The sequence below is a fragment of the Sciurus vulgaris genome, assembly GCF_902686455.1.
Source record: "Sciurus vulgaris genome assembly, chromosome: 19".
Taxonomy (NCBI): Eukaryota; Metazoa; Chordata; class Mammalia; order Rodentia; family Sciuridae; genus Sciurus; species Sciurus vulgaris.
In genome coordinates, this window is record NC_136480.1 from 31,636,217 (window position 1) to 31,646,060 (window position 9,844).

General features: G+C 34.5%; 1 pseudogene across 1 annotated transcript; it reads right to left on the reverse strand.

Annotated features, from left to right (window-relative positions):
- Window positions 1-298: 298 nt before the first annotated feature.
- LOC306650407 (E3 ubiquitin-protein ligase RNF168-like) lies at window positions 299-2,693 on the reverse strand (annotated as a pseudogene). The gene has a single exon. The product of its transcript is annotated as an E3 ubiquitin-protein ligase RNF168-like (transcript).
- Window positions 2,694-9,844: the final 7,151 nt, after the last annotated feature.

Here is a 9,844-nt window from a genome sequence, read left to right on the forward strand (position 1 = left end):
CTAAAGTTTCACGAATGAAATCACTGCTTCTGATTTAACTTTCAGGGGTAAGAGCAAAACCTACACACATTCTCACTGTCCATAAGCACAAAGAAAAGTAGCAGCACAAATGATAGTATAAGGAAATAAACTCATGGTTGTTTCATATTACAAAACATAAAAACATTTTGATGTGACTCTTCTATAGCAAATTTTCATTTTTTCAGGAAATAGCAGATTAATAGGAGGATGAATTTCTAAAAATTCAGAAAACTAATTTGGATTTTGACAGTGAATATTATGGTGTGAAAAGGTAAATTTTCACCAAAATTTTTTCTGTGTTATTTTTAGCAAAGAAAGAGAGAACATTATTCCAAATAACATCAACTATTAGAACGTGGGTCCAGAATGCTCCTAAATTGTCAATCCACCTCACTTGGTCTAATCCTATCTCTTTCTTTATGCATAAAAAATCTGGTTTTCCTTTCTGTCAACTGAATTTTAATTTAGTAGAAAACTCTGATTTAACATTGATCCTAATCCATTTTAAGTCAAAGAAAATGCTATAATGTTTAAAATTTAATTAGTGATGGAAATTAACTACTCAAGTCTTATGGTACATTGTATTTCAAGTGCTGTGTAAATATAAGGAAAAGTAAAAAAGAAAACCTAGACTCTAAATCCTACAAGGATTCCTTAACTATTTGATACAGTATCATCTTTTTTTGATTATTCATGACAGTAAATGAGCCAAAGCCATAAAACTTATTATTATTATTATTATTATTTAGAGTGGCACTTTAAGACTTCTTGGGCTTTCCGAATGCATTTGTACATACAAAAGGATTGTTAAACTTAGTATGTGTTAGTTATTAACAATGGATAGGGACCCTTGCTTATCACTGAGTTTTACAGAAACATATTTTTATATTCTTCTTTTGTAATCACAGTCTTTAAAGATAATAAGTATACTCAGAAAGCAGAGATTAATGTGAAATTTATAAAGATTCTATGACAGAAGAGAGCTTCGCAATCCAGTTTTACTAGAAGACACTCCCTTTGCCCACGTTATTTGGTGTATCTCTGAAACATTTGAAAAATGCTTTTCTGTGAATTACTAGGGTGTAGAGAATGAGTACTTGTAGATACTTTACAACTTTCTCTAGTAGAGTTTGACATCTTTTTTCCATTGACTGAACGGTTCAATCAGATTTTGAAAGAAGGTTGCCGATTTTCATCTCTTGAGCCTCTCTGAGGTTTAGGATGTTCTACATCAGTCTGCCTTTTGAAGTTCTTATCTTTGTAATTCTTCTGCCCACTGACAAGTTATCTGGAGGTGAGGATATAACACATAACTGGTACTCATCTGGGGATCCTTTTTGCCAGTTTGCTTTCATTAGTTCTTTATCCACCTCTTTCTGTAGTTGTAATGCTAATAACTGGTCTTGTTCCTCTTTTTTATGTCTCTCAAAAAGTGAATGCTCCAAATCTATCAGTTTTGTGGTAAAGTTCATTTGTTCCCTCTTGATCTGAAGAAAATAATGGGAACGTTTTCTTCCATTTAAAAGAAAAGCATGGATTCCTGACTTCTTCAACTGAAGATTCCTGGCTTTTTCTTTTTGAAATACCTTTACTCATCAGTTGGCTAGACTCTTCATTTTCTGTCTCAACTGGGTTGCCTCCAATTACTTGGGTTTTATCTGAGGAAGTACACCCATTCTCTGTCTTGCCACAAGGCTTAATTATAGTTTCTTTAGAATAGGGAGCTTTGGTTTTAGGTCCTTCATAGTTTATGACACATAACTCTTGATCATGATTGTTAGATTGTGTTTTGGGTTTTCCTTCAAGGCACTGTTCTGCATGATAGACATATAACCATGGCATAGGTGACTCTACTGAAGACATTGGACCTTGTTCTTGATTTCAATGCATATTTGAGGAGAAAGTGTTGGCATGTTTTCTTCAATTTCTTTGTCTTGCCATTTAGGGCTCTTCATATCACTACTGTGAATTTCTTCTGAATATCTCCAATGTTTCTTTGTTTGTTCTTATTTTTCTTTTGTGACTTGCTTGTAATCAGATCAGATTTTCTGGAATTCAAAGGCAAAGCCAAGGGACTTTCCTCATACAGATTATTGATATTAATGCTTAGTTTTCTTCCCAATTCTTCATGATGTTTTAGTTGTTCTTCCACTTCGTTTGCCTTTTCTCTGCCTGTTGTTTTTCCTCTTCTTCCTCCTCTGCCAATAATCTCTGTGTATATTTGTCACTGGTTTTGTTTTCTTCTTCCTCACCAGCTCATGGCTCTGTGTCAACCTTGCTTACCTCTTCTTCATATTCTCTTCTTAATTCCCCAGGTTTACTTAACAGATGAATGGGCTGATGATCATCAACGATTTCTTACAATCCTTGCCCAGAGACTCTATGCTTGCATTCCTTTGGATAGTGTTTCTGAATTATTTCCCATAGATCCATATTAGTAAGAGAATTTCTTCGGGTATGGTACCAAGTCCATGAAGAGACCTGGCGGTGACAGAAGGGACAGCACAACTTGCCTTTTTGACAGTCAACTGGAAGCACAGACACAGAGCGTGTGGTTACAAGGAAGGGTAACAGGCTCAATTAGGATTTCCACACAGATCTGGCACCTGCATTGTGACAGGAAAAGGATGGCTTTATTGGGTAGAGCCATTTTAATATGCTACGGAGGCTTACTCAACATCAACACCAGTTCCCCATGCTCCTGGTGGCTCAGTGCTCTTAGGGGGCCTGGAGCAGTGTCCTAGGGTCCCATGACTGACGGGCCCCTCACAGCTCTTTGGTCAACCACAAACAAGGGGGTATGCATTTTTATCTGGAGAGTGGACACTCTGTTTTTGCTTCCTTATTGCAATGTGAGCTGTTTCCCTCTGCCACACTCTTCCACTGTGATGTTCAGGCTCAACTCAATCCCTGAGAAATGGAGGTGACAGAATGTGTGGACTTGAATAGTAGGTGTAACAATGACCACTGTATTTTCTTGGTTCATAAACTTTTGTAGATTAAGACCTCTGAAGCCATCAGTCCTGAAATAATTTTTTCCTCCTCTGCAATTTTTATGGTCAAGTCTTTAGTTACAGCAGCAAAATAACAGACTAAAATAATCATATATATCTTAGTACTTGGCAAATCCTAGAATTGCTCACATAAGACTCATTGTCTACTAAGTAATTATTACTAAGGAGGTAGCAACAAAATTACATATATATTTTCTGAAAAATATAAGTGCTTTTGCTTTTGAATATTATAAACACACTATACATTTGTTTCCTCTGTACACGTAAACATTTTGCTTGGGCAGGCATGCTCATGCACACTCTATTCCCAGCTACTCAGGAGATTAACACAGGAGAATTAAAAGTTTGACATTAGCCTTCAAAATTTAGTGAGACCTAGTCTCAGAATAAAAAAACAAAAAAATAAGGAATGCTATTGATGTAGCTCATTCATAAATCAGTCAATTTTCCCTGGGTTCAATACCTACTACAAAAGAACATAAGCAAAGCCCACTGAATTGGAATATTCTTACTCACATCATAGTGGATATTTTCTCAATAAAACTGTATCAATAAAATTATATAGAGGAAAGACCTGAGCTCCATAACTTCCAGCTAAAACTACTATTGAGCGGACAAAACGATTCTTTGAAGGTCCATGTGTTCTGATGCATGTAGAGGCAGAGTTTGAAGAGATAGATTTGAATTGTAGGTAATCATTCCTGAGAGAGAAGCTCAGAGAAGGAGAAGAAAGCAGAGGTAGCTGGTTTTCAGGTGTGTTTCAGGTTTGGGGCTGCATTTTCCTTCCAAAATGTTATGTATTTTAAATTTGCAAACTTCCTTCCCTACTGTTTATTTTGGTAACATGTCTTAAACTACTTTATTTTCTTTATGGAATAGTTAATTTGTAGCCCTTTACAATAGAAGCATCTCCTCAATGTGCATGCTTCAGTTTTATTCATGTTATGGATTCATGACCTGCAGTGTTGAACACATTTTCTTTTAGATATTTAAAAGTGTTAGTACCAAAGACTTGCATTTGCTATTGTTGAGTCATTAGATATTGCTAAGGAAGTAAACCACGATTTTTTTCTTAGATTACATCTGGATGCTCCATCAACTTCAAGAATTAACAAAATGCACATTGAAAGAGGATTCCATTCATTGCCTATGGTAACATAAAATTTTGAAAGAGAATAATTAGGAGAGAATCATACTCCATTGCATTCTGGGAGCCCAAATCTTTCTTTCTGGGCCCCTTTTCATCCACATGAGTCTTGGCAAGTCCTATTTTTGTCCTCCCTGCCTAGAGGAGTCAGGATGGAACCACCTCATGTGGCAAATTATCCCAAATTCGGAGCATTGAATCATGGTTCCTATCAGACCAGGCATGGGCTCTGAAGTCTCTGCAAATCCCCATCCATCCACTATTCAGCTGCTGTCTCAAGGAAGCCCCATCTCCTACACTGCCACAACTGCCCAGTCTCACTAGAGGAAGATTTCCAACAGATTTCAACCAGAAAGATGTCCTGCAGCTCTGTGCATGTCCAAAGACTTGTTCATCAAGGCAGATGAACCAGCTCACCTCAGAAACAAGATGGGTCCTGTCTGTCATGCTGTCCTGGACAAAATTGGGCTGCCCTGTCCACCACTCTCCCAAACTGCCCACCATGTGCTTAATGGGGCTGCATCATTCCCACATGGGAGACCGGTTAGGCATGTCCTTCTCTTTGTGCTTTCACTCACTTAGGCATGATGGAGTTTGGACTGCTGTCCCTTGTGTGGGCTTTGCAGACTGTAGTGGACATAGGAGTTTATTGCTCTCCAGGCTTGTCCTGCCACCTGGGCCTGTAGCTCCTCTGAACTTTCCAGCACCCTGTGTTATGCCCTCACTTGGTGCCAGTACCTCTTTCCCTCTGTCCATCTTCCTTGGAGGAGCCCTGTCCAAGTGTGACATGGGAAGATTTCCAACACTGCCACTGGGTCATCCCTTCCCTTCCTTTACTATGGCAAGCATGATGTGTACCAAACTAACCTAGACAATCAGCCTGAGAGGACTGGGAGAAAAAGTTGACATAGTGAGCAAGGAACAGTTTCCACCTGGAAACTCAAGTTCTGAGAGTCCATCTTTCTTCATCTTTCCCATCAATGTCTTGACCCTTACATCTCCCATGGGGGCAAAATTCTTTGAACCCAATTCAGTGATCTTTCCCTCAGTTTTACATGCTCATAATGGATGACATTAATCTTGAATCTTTTGGCATCCCTTCCATTAAATCAGAATTGCTTTCTCAGTGTTCATATTACAACGATGTTTATTGTACTAAAGCAAACCATGAAATAAAGAGACTCACTCTCTAGAATATTAAAGTGCCTATTCAACTACCTTTTAGCGCTTCTATAGTGTGGAGAACATGCACATATCAAACTTCCAGTACAATATTTATCATAAGAAGGTTGACATTATATTATACTCTACTTTTTATTTCATTTTGCTTCCTGGAGGCCACTTGTATCAAAACCATGATGCTGTTTTTTTTTATGTGCATTGACACTTTATATAAAATTCTTCCCAATAATGATAATAAATTTGTCTTAATTATTAAGTATCTCCTTAGAAAATTTTAGATATTATATATAAAATGCCTTGTTTTATACAGAAATTGTTTTCTTTTTTTGAATTTCTCTTTTCTTGTAACTTGATTTGATTTTGGTCAAAATATATAATCCTGTTGAATTTCAAATCAAATCATGTTTGTTTATTCCACATTGGCTTTGTAACTAGAGGCTTGAAGGAAACCATAGCTCTGTATATTTTCATTTTATTTCACCTCAAGTTCAAAGGCATACACATTCTAATCTCCTAATATTTTCAGTAAAGAAACAGTTTAAAAAAGCCTATTTCTCAGTACATTAAAATTTGAAAATACAGTTCATAGATAAGTGAAACATGTCAAAGTTCATTGATAAGTGAAACATATCAAAGAAAATAAAAGTCTCACAAATTTTGACTCTTTATATTCTGCTCTTCAATATTATATCTCAATAGTATCATAAAAAAGCATCAATCCCATGCTTATTTATAATTTTAAATAATTGGATATTTTTACTTTGATTTACATGAAAGGTTGTCTTGTTTTAGTGCATAAAATCTTGCTCTTTTCACATATGGACTAAAATGTAAAATTTAATCAATATGATTTTATTGCCTTTTTAATGTTTGCATTGCTATTCTCAGTTATAACTGTCAATATCTGCTCTGAAAATTCTTTTAATTTCAGACTTTATTTTGAAATTTATGTTCCTTTTTATGAATTGTAGTCCATTTAGACTTGTAAAAAATCCCAGGAAGAGCATTAATTGGATGTTTGACAACATGTCCTCAAAGATTATAAAAAAAAGAAAAGTATTATCACTGTCAAAAGATTATTTTGTGTGTATGCATTAAGATATGAGAAACTCTTGGAGTGATAGATATATATTTGAAATGATCAAAAAGGATTCTTGTTGCTATTTGCTATTGTAGCATAATGCATAAACTGCTTAAAATATTTGAATTCAGATTCATGAATGAACTCTTCTTTAGTGTACAACCTCATTGTTATTCTTGGACCAGTGCTACTGGCATCAATGGAGAGCTTGCTACATACTCAGAAACCCAGATCCTGTCCCAGGATTAGTGACTCCTTCTATGCATTAGCAACACATTCAATCCGTGTTTGTGCTCATTACAATTTGGGAAGCAATCATTTAACTCAGTGTAACTTTCTCATCTGAGAAATATACAAAATATGCAGATATATTCTTTTACTTTAATTTTACATTTTATTTCACAAAAGTGTAGGATATACACTTCTTTTGGACTTCTGTTTTCCTCTTTCCTCAGAGTTACATAATACTTTAGATAAGCAAGCTTGTAAAAAAATTATCCTATTGAATCATCTTTGTCAGAACCAGTTCTCTTACCTCTCATTGGGTTAAGTTAAAACCTCTGTGAATGATCATGTGGTCAAAGTGTCATTTAGACATTTATTCTTATTTCAGGAACCATTGACATTCATGGATGTGGCCATTGATTTCTCTCAAGAGGAATGGAAATGCCTAGACCCAGCTCAGCAGAAATTATACAGAGTTGTGATGTTGGAGAACTACAGAAACCTGGTCTTTCTGGGTGAGTGAGCTTCCCTTCAGAATCTTGATTCACTATCAGTATTGAATGTTCCTTTGTACAGTCTCTCTTGGTAGTTCCCACTGTGCATGAATGAGTTTCAGATACTTACTTTCATGGAAATATATTGGGAAATTGTTAATATAGACAGGAAAATATTAATTATATTTCTTTTATGCTTAACCTCATTCTTTCTTGATATGATGTACACCCCTCACTTCAGATTTGTCAAAGAAATTCAACAGGATTATATATTTTGACCCACCCCTTAAAGTCCAATGTATTTCCTTACCTTTGATTCATTCCCTTTACTTTTGATAGTTGGAAATTTGCTCAGGATTCGAAGAGTGAAATGTTTTTTAATATATTCTATTAGGTGTGTCAAGAAACAATATTTGGAGAAATAATTTTCCAGAATCTGGCCTTACTCTAATAAACACAGTAGTAGGACATAAACATCAGTAATTATAAGAGAATTCCCAACAGTCATTCCATTTTCCAGTAAACAATCCTCACTGTCTCCAAGCCATTCCTTGTCACCTTTATGGACCAAAGGAAAGATCCATGGAATCTAAAGAGACAAGGGACACTAGATGTTTTAATGAGTTTTTTTTTTCTTTTCTTTTTCTTCCTTTTTTCTTTTTGCTGCTGTGACCAAGAGATCTGACAAGATAATTGTAAGGAAGATATGTTTACTTGTGGCTATGATTTCAAATGTCCTTGACCATAAACTGCCAGAATCCTATTAGTCATGATTTGTGTTCTGATTTGTGTTTAATAATAATCCATTTATATTTAGATAAATTACTAAAAAATAATGAACTTATTACTGTTAATATGTAAGTTGTTTTCTCTAGTTTTTATAATTGTTTTCCCTACTTTTTTATTTGAGTTAATTTTTGGTTCATAGATTTTTATTGTGACATGCTTTAAAGTCTGCCCATATACTCTTTATATATTTTATGGTTATTATGCCATTAAATTGGGATTATATACAGCAGTTTATGTTTAAACTACATTATGTATTGATATTAAATTTACTTAAATTCCATATAAAAATCAACATCTTTGCATGTCCTCTTAAAGTCGTTATTGATTTCACAGCTACTTTATATTGTACACTAATTAACAAGTTTATGAGAGCCTCCCCTTTGTCTTTGAAATCCTATAGCAAAATTGTGTTATGTATCATCATTACAGTGTAAGAGAATTCATATTTGTGTGTATTTGTTCTTTTACCAGAAAATTTTGAGATTTCAAATGATTTATTTTGTGAAGATTTATTTTACATTCAATAAAAAGGATTCTCTATAAAATTTCTCATAGGAGAAGTCTAGAAGTCAGAAACTTTTTTAGCATTTATGTATCTTGATATGCTTTCTTTTTCTTTACTATTGAAAAATACTGGTTTTGCATACAGTAGTTATGGATGTTAGTTTTTTTTTTTTCTTTTTTTTCATTCATTGGATTATATATTCCAATTCTTTTCTGGAAGTCTTCCAGTAAAAAAATCAACTGATAATTATATAGATGTCCTTGTAAGTGATACATCTGTTATCTTTTGATCCTCTCAAAATTTGTATGTGAATTTTGAAACTTTGATTATATGTGCTTTATTTTCAAAGTTTTTGTGTTTATCCTTGCTTCTTACTGTTTGATAGCTTTCCTTCCTCACATTTTAAATTTCTCTGACCTCATTTCTTAAGGAATATTATGTACATAATTTCTGCTGATTTCTATTAGCAACATTTTTCTCTCAGTTTTATTTACTTTAATTCTTTTTTAATTTATATTTTAATTTTTATTAATTTAAAAACAATTTACAGACTGCATTTTGATTCATTGTACACATATATGGTACATCTTTTTCTGTTTGTGCACAATGTAGATTTATGCCATTCATGTAATCATATCTGTGCATAGGGTTGTGATGTCTGTCTCATTCCACCATTTTTATACCCCTCCCTCTCATTTCTTTCTGCATAACTAATGTTCCTCCATTCTTCTCTCACCCTCTACCTCCCCACCCCCTTTATATATTATAATCCCTTATCAGGGAAAACATTCAGCCTTTGGTTTTTTGGTATTGGCTTATGTCACTTAGCATGATATTCCCCAATTCCATCCATTTATCTACAAATGCCATAATATTCTTCTTCTTTATGGCTGAATAATATTCCATTGTCTATATATATTGCAGTTTCTCTATCCATTCATCTGTTGAAGGGCATCTAGGTTATTTTGATAATCTAAATATTGGGAATTAAGCTGCTGTAAATATTGATGTAGCTGTGTTACTCTAGTATGCTCATTTGAAATCCTTTGGGTATAAACCAAGGAAGGGGATAAGTGGATCAAAAGGTAGGTCCATTCCAATTTGAAACTACATCAGCAATGTAAAAGTGTGCTTCCTTCCTCAAATCCAGGGCTACATTTATTATTCTTTGTATTTTTTTCTTTTTTCTGTTTTTTCTTTTTTTGTTTGTTTTTTTCGGTGCTGGAGATTGATCCCAGGGCCTTGTGCTTCCAAGGCAAGCACACTACCAACTGAGCTACATACCTAGCCCATTATTTGTATTTTTGATAGTAGCCATTCTAATTGGAGTAAGATGAAATTGTAGAGTTGCTTTAATTTTCATTTACTTTAGTTCTTGAATAGCAC